Below are 21,077 nucleotides of genomic sequence, written 5' to 3' on the forward strand. Positions count from 1 at the left end.
TTTTTGGTTTTTTTATTTTCCTTGATCTGCTGCAAAATATTTATACTTATTTAGATTTTGCTTACAAGTTTGAGTCAGACTATTTTCAGCAGACACCTGGGAGGAAAGCTCCATAGTTATAATAGTAGAACAGTTTCAATATAATTGTAGTGAAATGTAATCTAGACATTAAAGTATTTAAATATGTAAACATATTTCTGTTGTTTTCAGTCATACATAAAACTCTTGTGTACACAGTTTTTAGGTAAGGGAGAAGTGGTACTAGAATAAAAGGAGGATATGACTGCAGAAAATCAGAAATACGTAAAATAAAGAGAGGAAAAGGGAATAAAAGCTAAAGGATACAGTAATTCTGAATAGAGTGTAGTACTGGGACACAAATAGGAAAGTGAGTATAATATTGAGGACTACAGAGGCATAGTAAACTAAATAAATGTCTGACGGTGTAGGATTTTCATTACCAGGTAGGAGCATCCTATTTACTTAATCATTTTGTTGGTTTGAATGAGATAATAGTAGACTGTGAAAAAATGTGCTTTTATAAAGGTGAAAAAACAAAGCAAACGTAGGAGTGAGCATCCCTGTGAGTTGCGGATGCATAAAATGTGACAATACTGCTGCATTCTGACTGCCAAGCAGGAGTTGTACTGTTGGGTTCCCCAAGATTGTTTGAAACTTTAATATTCCAGTTTTGCATGGCATAGCTAGTGGTTTGCGTAGGATTTATTTATGTATTTTTTTAAGTGGTTCTTTAACTGAGGTGCAGTCTTTTCAATGCAAAAGTTAAAATTTGGTTTATACATTGAATTTCACTTATAAACCATTGGGTGGCACTGTTGTAACAAGGCACCATTCATTGTAGCCTTCTAACTTTTAAATTAAAATTTTCATTAAAAGTGTATGAATTATAGCAGCCATACAAAACAACTGAAAATAATGTCCTTGTAGAATTTGTCAGCTCGCCACAAGTGAAGTTTCTTTAATTTTATTTTGCTTTTTGTAATTTTTCCTGCTGCAACCACTTTTCATTTTTTTTTGTCTTTGACTTGTGCTTGGCCTAATTCATCTTACATTTTGTAAGTGGTTGAGTTGAGTAATATAAGATCATCTGTGATCAAACAACGAAGTGTAATAGGCTACAAAACTTTCAGCTCTTGTGCAGAACAAACTACATCAGATAATGTGCATAGTTAATTTTAACTTTGTGGAGACTGGCCTGACCTTTGGCTCTGGTCTAGTTTGACTCTAGGGAAAAATGTGTCTAGCCAGCTTTTGGGCACACTGCGTGGGTGGTGATTGATAGCACAGAAGCTATTGGTACACCCAGTTTTTATCTTGGCAGTAAGTGACTTCCATCCATTAGTGTCTTCCTTTTCCATCCGGTAGGGGCCGGCTTATTCCTGTTGAAATATAAAGCTAATCAAAGTTACTATAGCACATTCTGAGGTGGGCAACAAAAGTCTAATACACCCCCCACAGCAGGCTGACTACTACTAAATATGTACCCCTCTTTAGTGTCTAACATATTACAGTCCTAGTTTTCTTCCAACCCATGACCCTGCCTACATGTACTACTTCAGTTTCCTTCTGAACTTAGCCCACCTCTGCAGTACACATTGCAATGGGTAAATGTCTGGTATTATCTGTTCATTTGAAGGAAATACAGTTAAATATTGTTTAAGAAAACATATAATTATTTCCTGCAGATAAAAAATATCTGCTGCTTAAACTTTTTTTTTTAATCTTTCTGCCGTATTTTCATAGGAGAGGCAAAAAAGTTTACTGTTTGAGCTTACCGAGATACACCATCACCTAGGCTGGGCAGTTAGTTATTGGTATAGATGAGGCAACAGGTGTTATGCTGGCCTTCATTTAAAAAATAGTTAACGTTTGCTCTGATTTATACAGGAGATGTAGTATGTGGAACTCTTCCTACAGTTGTCAAATTGAAGATGAACTGTTATTCTAGTCTTCTGTTTTCATTGGCAGCCTCAGCCTATTGCAGAAAGTTGTAATATTGTGCAACAGACTACAGCATTCCAGAGCAGGTATGTGACCCTGCAGTCTAGTCAAGGCTTGGTTCCATTATTATTTGGTTTGCCAGAGCTGTTCTGGCCTCAAAATGTGGCGCTGCTATGGATAAAACCAGTTGTGAAGTACAGTTTGCTTGTTTTATAGTATCCACATTTTATAGTACATTTCATTTCTGTTTTTCAAGGTATATTTGGATTATAATGTAACTGCACAGAGAATGGTATCTCTACAATGTAGGTTTGTAAGTGCTTTACATCAGAGCTGGAGGCTACTCTCAGGCTATGTCAGCTCAACAATCAGTTTTCTGTAGCCAGTTCGCATAACCTTTTTCAAGTAACAGTGCCTTTTGTTTAAAAGTGCAGGTCATTATTTAAGTCTTCCACAAATTAAGTTTTACATAGCATACTAAAAAAGTTTAGACACATTTTTTTAAAAATGTAGAACTGTAGACAATGGCACTGGCTGGTCTTGGTGCCAGAACTGTTGTATTTTGCTTTTTACAATTCCATCCGTCTGATTTTTGAGGAGTTTCAGCCACCATCTTGTGTCTTCATGAGAGGTGAAGTACAGAAATAGAAAAAAATCTATTTGTTAATGCCTATTACACTGTAGTTAGTAAAACAAAAATACTCTTTTTTTTTTTTTTTTTTTTTTCTTTGCTAACTATAACTGTAGCTTTTTTGCATTACCTTTCACAAAAAAGCAGTCAGGAAGCAATACTTTTGAATATAGTATCAGCTGCAGATGTGGTCTTTACTAAGCATGTTGACTGAGCAAGAACAGTTTTTGAGTAGTCTTGATTTTGAGTCTTTGCACCTTGATTTTTTTTATCGTGCCCCTGATATAATAGGCAGCACTCGTATGAAAAATGATTAAAATAAAATAAAAATCAATGCAGGAATCACACCTTGACCAGAGAGAATATGAAAATATAGTAAAGTATATCCTTCAGTGGACCTCTTTCTAGTGGTGTACCGCATGGTTCAGTCCTCGGGCTACTCCTATTTGTTATTTACTTCTCACAGGTCAAAGCAAATTTTAGGAGTTTATGGCCGAGTAAGCTTGCAGATGGAAATAGGAACTGTTTTTGTGTGAATGAAGGGAGAAAGAAAAGGAGGTGTGCTGTAATTAGTGAAGGAAGTCATGGGAATAAAAGTTGAGGAAGAGAAAAAAATAGGCTAGGAAGATAGTATTGGTGAAAGGGGGCTGGAATGATACAAACATTATACTGCCTACAGCCTGTATGCCTGCAAGGTCTATGGGAGAAGTGATTGCTTTCCACCAGAATTATAAAAGTATCTGGTAACTGGAATACTAAATGACAATACAGTGTTTCAGAAAACATTAGAAATTTAGAAAAATAGATGCATGTTAATATGCAAATCTGTCTGTCTGGATTCATCCACCTCCTAGAACTCCGTTGATGTATTATTTAGGTTCGGTAATGGGCTAAACATACAAAATATCATGTTGAGAATGGAGCATTCTCCAGCAAGGTATTAATGTACATGTACTGCTGGTAAAAAGTCTAAAATTTATAGAGCATATCAAATCTTTGTGAACCACAGACAAAAAAAACACAAACCTCTGCCATCTTGATTAGACTTACATTGTGAGAGTTAAAAAAGTATATAAAGTAAAATTAAAGTGACCTAATAAAAAGTAACTGCAGCAGTTGCGAGCATCTGTCATCTCCCTTAAATTCACTAAGCACATAGTGAAAATAAAGGAAAAAAATAACCTAATGAGAAGTAACTGCAGTTAGGGGCAGCATAGTGGGTAGTGTTGTTGTCTCACAGCAAGATGTTCCCTGGTTCAGTTCTCGGCTGGAGTGCCTTCTGTGCAAAGTTTGCATGTCCTTCCTGCATTCACATGGGCTTTTTCTACCTGCTGCAGTTTCCTTCCACATTCAAAAGACCTGCAGTAGGTATAATGGACACTTAAAATTGGCCATAGTTTGAGCATGCTTGTCTATATGTGGTATGGAAGAACCAACTATGGCAAGGCAAGCCAGTTGGCAGTGAGACCCGTGGCTGTAGATGATGGTCACTGTTGAAGTGACACTCTGACCCCATGTGCAAAAATGGAAAAGGGGCTGTCATTAGATGGATGGAAGAGTAACTGCAGTACCAGAAGAAGTTACAACTGGATTGGGTATTTCCCTTCTACTCACAGTGTGAAAAAACATAAAAATAAAATTAATGGAAATAGGAGCAGCAGTTACTAGGACTTGTGGGTGTGATTGTCTGTTAGTGAAAGAGAGAGAGTTCGTATGTGTATTTGGGAGTGACTTATGCTTTGTAGAAGATTTATGGTATTCATTCAGTTGATCTCAACATGATATCTGAGGTGTTTATAGTCAAAGAGTGGCTCTAGTTGCTTAGCACATTTGTATGTTTCTTTGTATATGAGGAGCGGGTCTCTGCATGTGTGCCAGTTTGAATTTGTGTATGTATGTGTGTGAGACTCTGTCTCTGTGTACATATATACATGAATGCACAAGGACAGTTTTAAATGCTTATATAACTTGTTACAGATATAAAATACTTCCTCCTACAACAATTGCAGAATGTACAGCAACTTTGAATGATTAGACAGAACAATTATTTTACATCAAAAATATAAAACATTAAATATCAATAGTAAAACAACTATATGTGTGTGTGTGTGTGTGTGTGTATATATATATATATATATATATATATATATATATATATAAAACTAAATGGAGAACTATAGAAAATGAACAAAACTTCAACAAACTTAGAAATACTGCAAAAAAACTTATAACTGATAAGAAATCCTAACAACCTCACAACTATCTTCCCAAAGTAATAATCCAAAGGAATTCTGGAAATCTGTATCCTCCCTTCTTAACCCAGGCATCATTCAAACCCCATCTCCCTCTCCAAATAAGACCCTTACCAAATAGCACAAACATTTAACTCCCACTTCATTGAAACCACCCGTAAACTTATCAAGGTTCCATCCCCAAAAAAACAACCCTAATATCAAAAATACCACACAAACAAACCCCATATCCACCACTAAACACTTTACAGCCCCCTCAGACTGTATACCACCCAACCCACCCTTCTCACTACAACCTGTACCTATATCCCAAATTCTAAAACTCCTAACCAAACTAAAGCCCTGCTCACTGTCTGCTGATAACCTGCCACCAGAATACCTACAACTGCAGCCAGAGATAGATTATCCAGTCAGTGTTCTCCAGGGGTTTTACTGAATCTTACATTCCTCAGCTATGGAAAAAATCCATTATTACTCCACTACATAAAGGGGAAATAATCATGATCTCTCAAACTATTGGTCAATCTCCATTCTCTCCCCACTATCTAAAATCATGGAACAATGTATACAAACCCAACTACTAAACCACCTCATTAACAACAACCTGCTAGCTCCCACCCAACATGGCTTCTTTCCAGGTCATAGCACAAGCACAGCTATACTCTCCTTCACTGATAGTGTGAATAAAGCTCTTGATGCTGGCCTAGCTATTTCTGTACTCCTTTTGGACCTATCAGAAGCTTTCAACACAGTTCTCATACCCTATGCTATTGCAACACATAGAGACACTTGGATGCTCTCAAAGTGTGGTTACCTGGTTCTCCTTCGACCTGAGTGATAGACAGCAGTCAGTCAGATGGCAAAACCAACAATCAGAATACCTAGCTAACAACACAGGTGTTCCCAAGGGTCCATTCTAGGACCATTACTCTAATATATTCATTAATGATCTAAATAAATCCACCCAACAAACAGATTTATTCATTATGCTGATGATTCAACCATCATCTCCTCCCTTCAAAAAATTCACTAACCTCCAGACAATCACCCAAGATGCTTTGTCCTCCATAGAAACCCGCTAAATGATGCCCAATTAATGCTGAACCCCCAAAAAAATAAACTACTGTTATTCTCATCAAAACCCCAGGCACAGAATTTAAAAAAACAGGACAGTAAGATGCAATGTGAGTGATTTTCAAAGGTAAGTGATAATAATAAATTATATGACCACCTTAATGTGCTTTGGTGCAGAAATGCCCTTTCCTATGGGGGTCACAACAAAATGAGGTACTTGAGAATTTGAAACAGGATGTTGAGTAGGTGCCAATGAAATGTGGGAAGTGGCTGCTCTAAAAGTTATTAGATAGACTATGGAAGTTGTTATTCATAAATAAAGATAAGAAGAAACGAGCAATACAAACATTCTTGGTTCCACTGGTTCTCTATATAGGGCAGGATTATTTTTTACTATAGAAATGAGGAGTATGGCATACCATACAACAGAAATAAATAGATTATTTTGGAATAATAAGAGAGAAAAAGAGCAATCAGAGAAATTGACATTGCCCAGAGAACATGGGAATGAGGATAACAGAAATCTGGAGGCTTATTTTAGAGCTACACAACTCAGACTACAGTATACTTGTTTGTGAAATGCTGTGCTGTTAATATGCAAATCTGTCTGTCTGGATTCATCCACCTCCTAGAACTCCGTTGATGTATTATTTAGGTTCGGTAATGGGCTAAACATACAAAATATCATGTTGAGAATGGAGCATTCTCCAGCAAGGTATTAATGTACATGTACTGCTGGTAAAAAGTCTAAAATTTATAGAGCATATCAAATCTTTGTGAACCACAGACAAAAAAAACACAAACCTCTGCCATCTTGATTAGACTTACATTGTGAGAGTTAAAAAAGTATATAAAGTAAAATTAAAGTGACCTAATAAAAAGTAACTGCAGCAGTTGCGAGCATCTGTCATCTCCCTTAAATTCACTAAGCACATAGTGAAAATAAAGGAAAAAAATAACCTAATGAGAAGTAACTGCAGTTAGGGGCAGCATAGTGGGTAGTGTTGTTGTCTCACAGCAAGATGTTCCCTGGTTCAGTTCTCGGCTGGAGTGCCTTCTGTGCAAAGTTTGCATGTCCTTCCTGCATTCACATGGGCTTTTTCTACCTGCTGCAGTTTCCTTCCACATTCAAAAGACCTGCAGTAGGTATAATGGACACTTAAAATTGGCCATAGTTTGAGCATGCTTGTCTATATGTGGTATGGAAGAACCAACTATGGCAAGGCAAGCCAGTTGGCAGTGAGACCCGTGGCTGTAGATGATGGTCACTGTTGAAGTGACACTCTGACCCCATGTGCAAAAATGGAAAAGGGGCTGTCATTAGATGGATGGAAGAGTAACTGCAGTACCAGAAGAAGTTACAACTGGATTGGGTATTTCCCTTCTACTCACAGTGTGAAAAAACATAAAAATAAAATTAATGGAAATAGGAGCAGCAGTTACTAGGACTTGTGGGTGTGATTGTCTGTTAGTGAAAGAGAGAGAGTTCGTATGTGTATTTGGGAGTGACTTATGCTTTGTAGAGAAGATTTATGGTATTCATTCAGTTGATCTCAACATGATATCTGAGGTGTTTATAGTCAAAAGAGTGGCTCTAGTTGCTTAGCACATTTGTATGTTTCTTTGTATATGAGGAGCGGGTCTCTGCATGTGTGCCAGTTTGAATTTGTGTATGTATGTGTGTGAGACTCTGTCTCTGTGTACATATATACATGAATGCACAAGGACAGTTTTAAATGCTTATATAACTTGTTACAGATATAAAATACTTCCTCCTACAACAATTGCAGAATGTACAGCAACTTTGAATGATTAGACAGAACAATTATTTTACATCAAAAATATAAAACATTAAATATCAATAGTAAAACAACTATATGTGTGTGTGTGTGTGTGTGTGTGTATATATATATATATATATATATATATATATATATATATAAAACTAAATGGAGAACTATAGAAAGTGAACAAAACTTCAACAAACTTAGAAATACTGCAAAAAACTTATAACTGATAAGAAATCCTAACAACCTCACAACTATCTTCCCAAAGTAATAATCCAAAGGAATTCTGGAAATCTGTATCCTCCCTTCTTAACCCAGGCATCATTCAAACCCCATCTCCCTCTCCAAATAAGACCCTTACCAAATAGCACAAACATTTAACTCCCACTTCATTGAAACCACCCGTAAACTTATCAAGGTTCCATCCCCAAAAAAACAACCCTAATATCAAAAATACCACACAAACAAACCCCATATCCACCACTAAACACTTTACAGCCCCCTCAGACTGTATACCACCCAACCCACCCTTCTCACTACAACCTGTACCTATATCCCAAATTCTAAAACTCCTAACCAAACTAAAGCCCTGCTCACTCTCTGCTGATAACCTGCCACCAGAATACCTACAACTCGCAGCCAGAGCCATAGATTATCCAGTCAGTGTTCTCATCAGTCGTTCCATTACTGAATCTTACATTCCTCAGCTATGGAAAAAATCCATTATTACTCCACTACATAAAGGGGAAATAATCATGATCTCTCAAACTATTGGTCAATCTCCATTCTCTCCCCACTATCTAAAATCATGGAACAATGTATACAAACCCAACTACTAAACCACCTCATTAACAACAACCTGCTAGCTCCCACCCAACATGGCTTCTTTCCAGGTCATAGCACAAGCACAGCTATACTCTCCTTCACTGATAGTGTGAATAAAGCTCTTGATGCTGGCCTAGCTATTTCTGTACTCCTTTTGGACCTATCAGAAGCTTTCAACACAGTTCTCATACCCTATGCTATTGCAACACATAGAGACACTTGGATGCTCTCAAAGTGTGGTTACCTGGTTCTCCTTCGACCTGAGTGATAGACAGCAGTCAGTCAGATGGCAAAACCAACAATCAGAATACCTAGCTAACAACACAGGTGTTCCCCAAGGGTCCATTCTAGGACCATTACTCTAATATATTCATTAATGATCTAAATAAATCCACCCAACAAACAGATTTATTCATTATGCTGATGATTCAACCATCATCTCCTCCCTTCAAAAAATTCACTAACCTCCAGACAATCACCCAAGATGCTTTTTCCTCCATAGAAACCCGGCTAAATGATGCCCAATTAATGCTGAACCCCCCAAAAAAACTAAACTACTGTTATTCTCATCAAAACCCCCAGGCACAGAATTTAAGGTACTTTCACACAACAAAACTAAAAGAATGGGTGAAATACCTAAAACTTTTAGGAATAATAATTGATGATAAACTCTCCTTTGAACAACATATACTCAGTACAATAAAGAAAACACATTTCAAACTAGGCAAACTATACCGACATAAACTCTACCTCAACAAAGGAACTAAGATAAAACTAGCTAATACCTTACTCCCATCCCTCATGCATGGAAGTCCCATCTTCACCAATCTCCATACAGCCCTCTATCATAAGCTGGAATCATGCTACTACAAAATATCAAAATTCGCCTCCGGCATACCCAACCACTGTCATCACTGCAACGCTATCTCAAACTTGTCCTGGCAAGAATTTCACCACCATCTCTACTATACTCAGTTAACTTTTGCCCATAAGCTAATCTTCCAGCCAAATAGATGTCCAGCACTCCAATCCATCCTACACACATACAACCCTACCCAAACCCTCCGCTCCTCAGACAAATCCCTACTTCATGTTGCCAAACCAAATAAGAAAGCAGGACAATGCTTATATTCTCATAACATTGCCAAACTATGGAATAGCCTTCCCACATTTATCACTCAGCTTGACTCCCCAGTGGTCTTTAAAACAGCATTAAAAACCTACGTTTTAAACAATCCAAGTTGTACCTGTGAACTACAGCGTAAACCCAAACCTCTCTTAATTTCAATAACATAAACCTCTCAACCTCATCGGATACCTCAGCATCAAGCAGTATGACACACTTGTCTAATTTCTGTATTTTATAATATATATTAAACTATACTAGGGTCATAGATTACTTTCATGTGAATTGAATAAATGTAAATAAGTCTTACTGCCAATCATTAGCGGACCAGAGTTCCACTGTGGCGACCCCTAACCAGGAAAAGCCGAATGACACATATGTTAGTACCCCTTTGCAGGTTGGGTAGCGTTCAAAAGACATATGTGCGTAAATGGGCGTGCCTTCGTTGAAGGTTGGGCGTCGAGCTAGCACCTCGGCGTTTTGTAAAAATCTGCTGCCAATCATTAGCGGACTGGAGTTCCGCTGTGGTGACCCCTTACCGGGAAAAGCCGAAAGACAAACAACAACAACTAATAACTGTCTAATTATCTTATAACAATGGATCTTTTTGTACTGTTTCTGTACTGCTTACTCTGTCTATTAGTAACTGTGTAAGATCTTATGTCTGAGGAGCTTTTTTCCCCGGGCCTCCATTGAAAATGGGCTCCTGACCCAGTGGACTTTCCCAGTCAACAAATGTCAATAAATAAATAAACAGTGAATACACGGCAATTTAGCAGGGAGCACATTGTCTAAGCCTAGTAACGCACTCCAGGGTGGATGTTTGTGAACAGTTTTTATCTAACTGCAATAAGACTCATTAATGCAGACATAAATCTGGATGTAGCAAAACTGTAATAGATTGTTACACTCTCATTCTTTTTCCCATACAGTAATTCTATTTATTTATTGCATACTAAAACTAATATATTCTCATTTAAGTGCAATTCCAGTCATTTCCTTACTTGCAACATTACCCAATCTCACCTCTGTGTATAGTGTATTTTCTTTTCATGTGTTAATTACCTAGCACTCAGTGTTGTCCTATGTAATAAATAGTGTACAAGCATGTGCGACAGCTACTTGGATATTTAGTTTTGTACTATAGTATACCTATCATGTCTGTCTTTTTGTGTTTGCTTTCTCCTGTAAGAGCTGACACTCACAATTTTGTTTAGGTAGCACTTGTGTTTCCTAAATGTCAATAAAGTTTCTTTGAATCTTTTTTACAGAAAAATGATAGATCTTTTTTTTGGGGAGTGTGGGGGGGGCTCTGCCACTGTGATAACTTGTATATTAGTAAAGTCATCACATATAATTTATATGCAGAGTTGTATGTGAAATGTCACTAGTTCTCAAGAACAGTGCATTGTTCACACAAGCAGGCTTGTAGTTGCAATTAATGAATTAAGGGAGACGTGCCATGCAGGAACAGAAACGTCTACCTCCATGTTTTTGGTTCTGAGCTGTATTGTGTAGTAGTTTCACCAGATTTTGGTAAAGTATGAAAAGATTGTAGCTTAACTGCCATGTACTTTAAAACTGAGGTAAAGTTGGAGATTTAGTACCAAGCAAGTATGTTTCTTTCTGGTTTCTGAGATGTTTAATCAAGACAGCCTTGATAACATACCTGAGTGTGCTACTAGCATGTTTGAAGTGAAATTATAACCTAACTACTGAAAAATCTGCTTCCAGTACAAAAGACAGTCTCAAAGCACAAAAGCCTTATTCTGAGAACAACAGGATTACCCAAAATGCCCAATTACACATTTTCATACAGTCTCACTTAGTATGGATGCATGGCTATCTGTGTACATGTACTGAAAAGTAGATATTTGAGGATGTTTTTTCTCTTTTGTGTAACTTTTATTTTTTAAACAAAAACTATCTTTACTGAATTATCAGTTATGACATAGGCAATCATATATTTATATTAATGGAACCAAACCATATTGCCATATTTTCAGTTGTAAACATTATACATCACATATAATCTTCCATACAGTCATTGTCAATGGAATATTACAAATATTCAGTTCCTGCCTTCCTTTAATTAAACATTATTCCTCCTTCAAAATATTATTCTACAGATATTGTTCCCACAATTCCCACTTTTTTTTTTGTTGTGTAGATATGTAGCCTTAAGTCTGTTTCAAGGCTTTGATAGCCTGTTCCAGCTGTGTTTCTGTCACCAAGGTAAGACTGTGTAGTTGTTTTACTTTATGGTTACTCTGTATTTGTCAGGTCAGTACATTTTTTCATGGAATACAAGTTGTTTCATTTCCTTTTCTTATCTATACATTGTGTATTAGCTTACACAATTCATAAGTAACTTTTGGTCTTTTTTTGTGGCAACAAGTGGCATGTGACAAAATGTACAGCTTTAGTGCCCATATTATTACATAATTTACAAGAGGCTGTCCCCAAGTCTGTAGCATCTTGTTTTTGTAACCCCTTTAAGTAACACTGATTTGTTTTCTGCACTCTCAACAATGCCCCTACCTGTTTGGTAAACCATTGAAATTTATTTGTTTCTATTTCAGGCAGATAGACTTACAGTAATCAGCATCTGTGGGTGTGGGAGGAGGGTGACAGCAAACAGATTAACATTGCATTAATATTATTTTGCAAAATATGAACCCAAAACACACAATAAAGCTTTTCTGTTAAATATAATGTGAGTTTTGTAATTACTACAGTGCAAATAGTTGTTACCGATTTTTTCGTAATCCTATTTGCTCTGATGGGGACAGATTTAGTAATGTGATTGTATTTCTTTGGCTAAACTTTCTCTTTTTCTCAATGTATTTTTGTGTCCTCGTAAGATATGCTCCCTTGCCGTCTTGTGCTGAATCCTTTTTTCCATTCGCTTAGAATGACTATATAGAACTTCTAGAATTCCTGTTCAGGTTGTCTTAAAGTTTTAAAACATTTTTCCTTTTCTGTTTTTTTTTTTTTTTTTTTTTTTTTTTGTTATTATTATTCACAGTTTGGTTTATGGTTTTATTTATTCATTGATTTATTTTGTTTTGGTGGGTACCCTCTCACCTGCCTGCCGACCATCAAATTTCCCTTTGCTAAAGACTCATTCATTCTCTGGATTCCACTGTGGCAAGATCTGCCCCAGGGGTCTGTCATACAGGCAGACATCAGGGATGCTTGCGCCTTTACCAGCATCCCGAGGGTGTAGCCTAATGCCCCCTCTGGTGGTGACATGATGAATTACTTTTTCAAAACTATACATCTGATGTTGTTAATCTTCATTCATTCATTACTGATGGGTATCATTTTCGTCCTCGGAACAGAGTCGTCCGTTATAACAAGCTTGCGCAAGCCAAAAACTCTCAAGCTAAGCTTACCCACAGTGCTCCTCTCTCCATCACCCCAGATCTTTTTTGCCCCGTATAATATCAAGACGGGTCAGGCCAGCTCTCAAGCCAAGTCATTTAAAAATTTATACTTCTTTAACATTTTTTCTCATTTATCTTGTGAAATTTCTAATTATTTAGTAGTCGTTTAGAGTTTGCTTTCCTTGCTTACCTGTTGGAGTACTTTCTTCCCTTCCTTTACCAAGTTTTGTGGTATTCTTCCTACCATTGCTGGTACAGGCCTTCCTTTACCTCTGAGGTAACTTTCATTGCAATTGTTGGTATCTCCCTTTCTTTACCCATTAGGTATTTCTTTTCTTACCATTGTTGGTAACAAAAAAAAAATCCTTCTCCTTTTCTTCACTGTTTGTGTGTATTTTACGGATTGCTTCAGGCATATTGTTGTTGGATAAGTGTTTGGTTAATTTTTGATGATGGCTGATAAAAGAGAAACAACAGGCTTTAAGCAGTGTGAACAGCGCAGCAAGAAAACTCCAAATTCAGATAGTCATTTGTATCATGTTTAATGTCTCTGGGTACCGCGTCTGAACGTTCAACCCCCATGCAGCATATGTAAGTGCTTTAGTGCCTGTACCTTGACAGAAAGAAAAAATAAATTGATACTCAAGGGTCTCCTAAAAACTCCTTTCTCAGAGGTTATATCTGAGACAGAGGGCTCAACCACTCCTAAAAAGGAACATAAAAAGAGGAGCCAATCTGTACCTTCCTCTCCACATTTTAGTGACTCAAAAACTGTTAAAGCTATGGAACTGAAAGCAAAACTTCCTAAATTGACACCAACAATCTCGGCACTGGGGCCTCAAACCCCTTTTACAGACCCGTCCTCGGTACCAGGACCTTAACCATCAACTACATTATTGCCCTGTGCACCAAAACCTCAAGCATCTACTACGGTACCACTCGTGACTACGGAACCACCCAAAACTTTATCTTCTATGGTGCAAACTACTGCTACAGTACCAGTGCCCCTTTCAGCACCAAAAATAATATTCCCAAATCCAATCATACCCCTGTCCTATCCAACTTACTGATCCTTTGACCACGGTGTCAAAAGGTGAAATATTACCTCAGACCCAGTACTCCCCGTCGACAGAACCCTTTTTTGGTCAACAATGCAGTCCCTTTCCAGAACGCCCTTATTCCCCATCAGGGAAGTCATCCTGCTCCTCTAGGAGCCTTTCACCATTCGGTGTAGTAAGACTTGTGGATCAGCTATTGGTGGCCAGAGGAATTCCAACTCCTTCCAAATCCTCCCTCCCACCCAGAGCCGAGGAATTTTCTCCACAGACTCCGACATATATTCCTTCTTTGACCTCCTTGGAGGTACCTGAGACCTCTACACCAATGCCTATCCCAGTTCCAGCTTCTACAGTTCCATTGGTAGATCTTACCATGGCTCCGAAGTCTACCCTGTGGCCATCGACTCACTCGGAGCAGAGCCATCCTTGGGATTGTTACTTGGTTGTTGGCACCGTGACCCCTAGTACAGCGCCATCTACTACGGTTCCGTTTGCCTTGTTGGCACCGAGTCCTCATGTGGCTCCTTCCCTGGAGGTGGGTTTGTCGGAGCAAGGTTGTCTTTCTTTGTTCCGGGCTCCCACCTCTCGGAGAAGGCACTTGCCTCTGCAGGTTCACAGCTGGTTCCTTCGGTGTTAGAGACCCGTATATATCTCTACTCTGAACCGCAGCTGACACAGTTCACTAGTCTGGGACATCGAGCACGGGAATCTCAAGATACCCTTCCACAACGTACCTGCTGTTCAGAGTCATCCTCAGATGTCCCCACTGTGGAGGTACCATGGAAGAGATTGTGTAAGAGGAAGCATGTGGATTCCCCCGCGGAATCCCTTACCACAGATAGACTACGATGAAGGGGAAGGGTCCCCATGGTCACCTCATGAGGATGTCTCCTTTGGAGACATACTAGAAATTTTAAAGCAGCGGTGAGATTGGAAACCCACCAACCTTTCCTCTGAGGAGTCTGTAGTCTTGCAGGCTTTCTGTGCTCGACCTTCTACTTCTTGGGTGACCCCGCCTGCAGATGACCTAGTTCAGCTCATCGTGCAGTGCGCTTGGAGGAATCCTGACACCATTGAACCTATGCCCCGGAGACCAGACAAAATTCTTTCTCCACCAGAGGATAACCCACACTGTTCCAAATGTCTACCAGAAGACACTATGGTGGTGGTGGAAGCCACTAAGAAAGAGCTCGCTGAGGAGAGCCATACTCTCCATCTCCCAAACAGGGAGTCACTGGTGATAGGTTATTGAAGCGGGTGTATTCTTCACTGACCTTTGCCATTCGGTCCTTGAATTACTTGGCACATTTTACCTGGCTACAGAGAGACCTAATCTCGGAACTCCCGGGAACCCTAGCAGGAGCAGTTTCTGAGGAGGTACGCGACAAAGTTGCCTCACAGGTTGCCATCCTGGAATCTATATCTAACTCGTCCATGCAGTTGCTTTCTCATACTACCGAAGGGGCGGCCAGAGCAGCGTGTGCAGGCGTTGTCATGAGACATCATGCCTGAATGCACATATGTGATTTTGTGGACCCTTTTAAGTCTTCCTTCCTCAATGCTCCCGTGGAGGCCTCTTCTCTTTTTTGGCCCAAAGGTGAAAGACACTTTAGCCAGGCATGAAAAGGACGGTAAGACCCTGTCTGTCATGGGTGTGCGTTTTTCCACCCCCAACGATCCTACTCTAGGAATCAGAGGAGTGGAAAGATGTGGTACAAGAAATCCCAGGTTCCTTTCCGTGACACAAGTGGCAAGTTTACCCCCCCCCCCCGGGCAGAGGGGGAAACTTATCCTGAAGACGCCCCTACAGAGACAGAGTGGGTCCACGTAATCAGAAATTTAGAGTTTTTTCTCTGGACAGCCCTATCAGCGCTCCTGAAGAGCGGCCCAGTTGCTTACCTCTGGAAGCAGTCGGAGGACGATCTCTGCACTACCTTGCCTGGCAAATGATAACCACATATTTTTGGGTGCAGACGATAATTACCAGAGGTTATCACATACCTTTCAATCTTTACCCAAGGCTGCCAAGTCATATTCCCGATGCTCCACCCACTCAAAGAGAAGGAACAGCGCAAGAAATAGAAAAGGTGCTCCTAAAAAGAGTCATCCAAGCAGTCCTACCAGACCACATAGGATCCGGATTTTACTCGGGATTCTTTTTAGTGCCAAAAAAGACAGGGGACTGGAGGTCTGTCTTGGACCTCAGCATCCTAAACAAATTTGTCAGACAAACAAAATTGCTGATGGTCACAGTTCAGTCTGTTCTACCATTTCTAGAGAAAGATGATTGGATGTGCTCAATAGATCTTCAGGATGTGTATTATAGCACATAAAAACAGACAAATGCTCCAGAAGATTCCTGTGCTTCTGGCTGGGAGCCAACCTCTATCAATTCCGAGCACTGTCTTTTGGTCTCTCTACGGCCCCCAGAGTGTTCACCAAATGCATGGCAGTGGTAGCAGCTCACTTGAGACTGCAAGGATTCCGGCTGTTTCCGTATTTAGACGATTGGCTCCTTACTGCCCCCACCAAGCATCTACTGGTTACAGCTTTACATTACACCCTAAAGCTAGCAAAATCCTTAGGGATTTCAGTAAATTAAGAGAAATGCAAGTTGACTCCTTCTCGAAATCTGGAATTCATATGGGCAACTTTCAATGCTTAATCTTGCCTAGTCTCCCTCCCTCCCACTTCACAGGTTAGAAAGACTAAGGTCTCAACTCCAGATGATACTCTCTCCGGACAAAATATCAGCTTGGGCAGTCCTTCAACTACTAGGATCTATGGCAGCATTGATTATCATAGTTTCCCTGGCAAGACTACACATGAGGCTTTTACAGTGGCTTTTACTAACATAGTGGACCCCTTTGACTCATCCTATGTCCTTTCAGATCCACAAAACAAATCAGTGCAAGCAAAACTTAATGTTAAGTTGTCAATCTCGCCTTCATTCTTGCTGGATGGGTTCGGAGCCGATCGTCGGTTCCGACTCGGCCAGTATTAAAGCTCGAGAGCTAATTCCACTGGCTCGAGGCTCCCCTATATCCCACAATGCTAGGCGGTAACTACTCAGATCTCGTTTGCCGCTATAGCTGACGAGGTGCTTTTCTACCGGCTCAGGCATGCGAGTTAGAGTTTTACCTGATTAGGTACTTCTTAAACCCCCTTTTTTGTTGTCATACCATAACCTTTTAGTTTAATTAAGTATTTAGATAAATCGACCCCTGTTTGTCGAGTCTTTTTTCCCTTTCTTCCCTTATCTTGTAGGCCTTCGGCCCCTACCCTTCCCCCAGTCCATTAGTGACTAAAGTAGTTGTCCTTTTTTCTGTTAAGGGCTTGTGTGTGTGTGTTTGTGGCTTGCTTTAACCTTAATAATTTTTTTCTGTAAAGGGTGTGTCTGTAGTGTGTTTGTGTTGTGTCAGGCACTCCTTTTTACTATGTCAAAAGACAAGGTCTCAGGCTTCAAGAAGTGTGACTTGTGCTGTCAGAAAATGTCTCTGACAGACGGTCACACTTCTTGTGTGTATTGCCTGGGGCCTTTGCACCTGCAGGACTCTTGTGCTGTTTGTCATGGGTTTAGCCCTAGAGTCCTGCAGGAACGCTAATCTTGCAGGGCTTATTAAAGCCTGAAGGCCCCCCGACTCCGTCTGTGTCGGGAAGCCTTCCAAAACTTCCAAACAGTTGGCTCCGGTTCCAGAGTTGACTGCTGGAAAGACTAAGTCGGCTTCGACATCGACTCCGGCTGGAGCCGATGTTTCCAAGCCTCATACTGTTACCTCGGCTCCGGCTGGAGCCGAGGCTGATAAAACTCCGTTGGCTCCGATACTTTTATCGGAGCCACAGTCTAGGAAGAGGTCCAGATCCCCCTCTATCGGCTCCGTGCATTCGGCGCCAGGATCCCCTCTTCTTTCTGAACAAAGCCATAAAACTCATTCCTCACGGTCTTCCAGGTTATCTGACCATGATTTGCAAAGGGTAGTGAGTAGACTTCTCAAGTCCGAGGCACTGGCCCAAATGCTCCATAGCCCGACTCACCAGTCAGTGGCTATTTCCGTTCCCCAATACATTCCTCCTCCGACTCCTTTGAGTTCGGAGCCAGGGCTTGTCGGAGCCATAACTGTCGGTGCGTCAGATCAGATACCTTCCCTTTCGGCTCCGTCTGCTCCAATCTCCTCCTTGGAGGGATCTCGGCACCGGGCTTCCCTCGTCGGCTACGAGGGGGCGAGTGGCATCAGACCCTTGCCCGACCCCGCTCTCCCTCTCGGGGCTTCGGCGTTGGTGAGTTCGGCTCCAACATCGGCTTCGGAGCCGTCCCTGTTGGTGCCGGGGGAGGTCCTTGTCTCTTTGGAGCGGGGGCCTCTGGCCTTGCCTGACAGGGGTGCCTTCGAGGTCATGCGGAGCGTGCTAGAACCAGGTTCTGCCCCACAGTCGGCTCCTTCAGCCCCTCCATCTACAGTGCCTGCGGTGATTTCTACTCACCCCCTTGTCTTAGACCGCAGAGAGCCAACTCCTCAAGTTTCCCCATTGGAAATTTCCTCCTCTTCCGAGGCCTCTCCTGACCCGGCAGGAGATCCCCCAAGGAAGAGGGAGTGCAAGAGGAAGCACATTGACTCCCCTGAGTCTATCACCTCTGACACTGACTTAGAGGAATCCGAAGGTTCCCCTCGATCCCCCTCTGAGGATGTCTCCTTTGCTGACATCCTTGAGATCCTGAAACAGAGGGGGAACTGGCCAGCCCTTAACCCTTCGGAGGATGAGTCATTGTATCTTGAGGCTTTTGACTCTCGCCCTTCTACCTCCTGGGTGTCCCCTCCCATTGACCCCCTTATGGAAGTGGTGGCAAGGAAGGCTTGGACGGCTCCTGACTCAGTAGAACCCACCCTGAGGAGACCATCTAAATTTATTACTGCCCCTAGAGATAAAGATTTTTTATCCAAAGGTGTCCCTGTTGATGCCATGGTGGTGCCTGCGGCCACTAAGAAGGAATTAGCTGATCCTTCGGTTCCTGTCCATCCTCCTAATAAGGAATCTAGGACCATGGACAGGTACGGCAAGCGGATGATCTCATCAGCGACCTTTTCAATGCGGTCGCTGAACTACTTATGCCACTTCACTCGCCTCCAGAGAGATTTACTCAAGGATATGGATGAACTGATAAAGGATCCTACAGCTGAGGGGTTCAAAGACACAATGAACTCCCAGTTGGCAACCCTGAATTCCATCGTTAACTCCTCCATGCGGCTGGTCTCATATGCAGCAGATGGGGCAAGTAGAGCCGCAGGCACAGGTGTTGCCTTACAACGTCACGCCTGGATGCGGCTATGCAACTTTGCGGACCCTTTCAAGGCGTCCTTCACCAATTCTCCCTTTGATGGATCATCCTTGTTTGGTCCACAGGTGAAGGATACATTGACCAGGTGCGAGGTAGAAGGTAAGACTCTCTCTGCTGTAGGAGTCCGTTTTTCTACCCCTTCTAGACCCTATCCCAAAGGTCAGAGGGGAGGAAAGATGTGGTTCCACAAACAATCCCAGGGAGTCTCATCTGACGCACAAGGCCGATTCCCCTCTAGAGGCAGAGAGGGGAATAATAATAGACGCCGCCCTAGAGGCAGAGGAGGTCCGCAAAACCAGGGTAGCAGAGAAATGTTCTCTGACAAACCCTTTCAGCATCCCTGAGGGGCTGCCCGGCTGTCCACCTTCGGAGGCAGTCGGGGGAAGGTTATCCCTGTACCCAAAAGCCTGGCTTTCCCTTACTCAAGACAAATGGGTACAGTCGATCATATCCGAGGGTTACAAAATTCCCTTTATTCACATCCCAACCCAACCCAAAAGATCCCTTCCAGATGTTCCACTCGGTCTAAGGGAACAAGCAGCATTAGAAATTTCAAAGCTGCTATCAAAGAGAGCTATCCAATCAGTCCCGGCAGACCAGCAAGGATCCGGAATCTACTCCAAATTCTTTTTGGTACCAAAGAAAACAGGGGACTGGAGACCCATACTGGATCTCAGCTACTTAAACAAGTATGTCAGGAAAACAAAATTCTGGATGGTCACGCTACAGTCCATTCTACCCTTCTTGGGTCAGGACAATTGGATGTGCTCGATAGATCTTCAGGACGCGTACTACCACATCAAAATGAACAGACGCTCCAGTAGATATCTCCACTTCAGGCTGGGAGCAGGTCACTACCAGTTCAGGGCCCTGCCCTTTGGTCTCACTACAGCCCCCCGTGTGTTCACCAAATGCATGACAGTGGTCGCGGCTCACTTGAGAACGTCAAGGATTCCAGGTGTTTCCATATTTGGACGACTGGCTCCTTACCGCCACCACCAGACATCAGCTTCTTCTATCCAGGGACTTCACCATCCAATCTTGCCAAGCTCTAGGCATTTCGATAAATTTCGAAAAATCTGCCTTGTCGCCTTGTCAATCTATTACCTTTATAGGCGCCACCTTAGACACACACAATCTTTCAGCCAGACTCACAGAACAGAGAGTGTCAGACATTCGGAACCAAGTTTCCCTTCTCTTACAATGCAACAAAGTCAAAGCCAGACTAGTTTTGAAGATGTTAGGACTCATGGCAGCAGCTATTCCCCTTCTTCCCTTAGCTCGCTTTCACATGAGGATCCTCCAATGGATGCTGTTTACTCAGTGGTCCTTTCAACAGCTCCCGATGTCCCATACCATATTGATAACTCAATCATGCAAGAATCAACTGTCTTGGTGGATCACATCACATCAACTTCTCTGAGGAAGACCCTTCACTCTTCCCCTCCCAGTCGCCACGTTGACAACAGATGCCTCCCTGATCGGGTGGGGGGGGCATTATCAAGGCAGGACAGTCCAAGGCACGTGGCAACCTTTCGAGTGCCACTTGCACATAAACGTCTTAGAGATGAGAGCAGTGCTTTTAGCGTTGCAAGCCCTTCATGACTCTCTTCCCACTGGGACTATTGCAATTCAAACGGA

General features: G+C 41.5%; 1 protein-coding gene across 1 annotated transcript in view; it reads left to right on the top strand.

Annotated features, from left to right (window-relative positions):
- The window catches only part of DYM (dymeclin), a gene marked incomplete in the record, with an annotated part of 2,754,049 nt that overhangs the window by 917,056 nt on the left and 1,815,916 nt on the right, over positions 1-21,077 (top strand).

The sequence above is a fragment of the Protopterus annectens genome, chromosome 1.part1 (genome assembly GCF_019279795.1).
Source record: "Protopterus annectens isolate FY-2018-M chromosome 1.part1, PAN1.0, whole genome shotgun sequence".
Classification (NCBI taxonomy): Eukaryota; Metazoa; Chordata; order Ceratodontiformes; family Protopteridae; genus Protopterus; species Protopterus annectens.